The following is a 1,752-nucleotide window of genomic DNA, read 5'->3' as shown; positions in this document are numbered from 1 at the left end:
CATTTTTCTGTAAAAACATAATAAAATAAATAACTGTGTGTTAATGTTTTAGCATGAAGATATATATGGGTAATATACACAACCTTTAAACATTATTCAGAAGAAAATGGACAGAGGGAAGGAAATGAGGAATGGAGAAGAGCAAAGATAATCATTTTTTCTTTTTTTTTTTTTTGAGACAGATTTTTTTGAGACTCTGTTGCCCAGGCTGGAGTGCAGTCAGGATCTCGGCTCACTGCATCCTCCGCCTCCCGGGTTGAAGCGATTCTCCTGCCTCAGCCTCCCGAGCAGCTGGGACTACAGGCATGTACCACTACGCCCAGCTAATTTTTGTATTTTTAGTAGAGATGGGGTTTCACCATATTGGCCAAGCTGGTCTTGAACTCCTGACCTCGTGATCCACCTGCCTTGGCTTCTCAAAGTGCTGGGATTACAGGCGTGAGCCACCGCACCCAGCCCCTTTTCTTTTTCTTTAATGGTATTGCTTCATTAATTTGGGTGCAAATGCACTATCTCTAATTTTAGATGAGGAACTTTAAAGACTTATAAGCACACAAGAAAAGAAAGTAAAAAAAATTTCATTGGGCAATTCTCATTTTGATAATGCAAAATATTACAACAGTCCATTTTTAGTAATTCTCTCATTTGCAGATATTTTTACTCACTCTACCTTTCTCAAATTTATTATGAAATATTTTACTTCCTTATGCCAGTAAAGTAACACAACGTTCAGAGAGACCCGTCTACACAGGATCTAAGAAAAAAGGAAGTGGGGCATAAAATAACAGTTCTACAGACATAAACTTCATCCTTCCACACATGCGATCTGTCCAGTGTGGGGAGCTGCTTGCTAAGCATGCTTTGAGCACAGGGAAGGCCCATTTCAAAACACTAACTTAACCCCAAACAAAGCTACACTGTGGACATTTTTTTTTTTTGAGACACAGTCTCAATCTGTCTCAGGCTGAAGTGCGGTGGCGTGATCTTGGCTCACTGCAACCTCTGCCTCCTGCGTTCAAGTGATTCTCCTGCCTCAGCCTCCCCAGTAGCTGGGATTACAGGCATGTGCCACCACACCTGGCTAAGTTTTGTATTTTTTACTAAAAATGGGGTTTCAACATGTTGGCCAGGATGGTCTCAAACTCCTGGCCTCAAATAATCCTAACACCTAAGCCTCCCAAAGTGTTGGGATTACAGGCGTGAGCCAAGACATGTACTTCTATATAACTGAAATAGTTCCTTGAACATTTGATAAAGTTTTCCTTAGAAAGAAACTGGATTTCGTGCTTCATTAGTAATAGTTAATTGATCACATGCTCATTTTTCCCATTCTCTGTGTTTATGAGTCTTCTAAGAGTCCTAATTTTCTTGGAGTCAATATTGATGTATACTTGCCTTAAAAATCATTTTGTTTAAATTTTCAAACATATCAGAAAAAAGCATTATATTTAACATAACCTTTTAAATCTGTAACTATGTTTCTATCTCTGTCCATTTTTTAAATATGATGCTGTTTCTCTTCATACTTTTTTCCTCAGTGCACCAATATTTTGTTTATGTTCTCTTTTCTTTTTTACTGGGTATATAATGTGGCAAAAAGAGTATTCTGGAATAAAGTCCTTCACACACATTATTCACAGTACTTTCCCCACCAATAGCTAGGATTATTCCATGTTCAATAGGAAGTACATGATGATGGGAAATTTTCTTAACTTGTTACCTTCAAAAAGGGTCTTTCTTCAGTCAATTACC

The sequence above is a fragment of the Mandrillus leucophaeus genome, unplaced genomic scaffold (genome assembly GCF_000951045.1).
Source record: "Mandrillus leucophaeus isolate KB7577 unplaced genomic scaffold, Mleu.le_1.0 Scaffold274, whole genome shotgun sequence".
In the NCBI taxonomy this organism is placed as follows: domain Eukaryota; kingdom Metazoa; phylum Chordata; class Mammalia; order Primates; family Cercopithecidae; genus Mandrillus; species Mandrillus leucophaeus.
Note: the sequence above shows the minus strand (reverse complement) of the source record.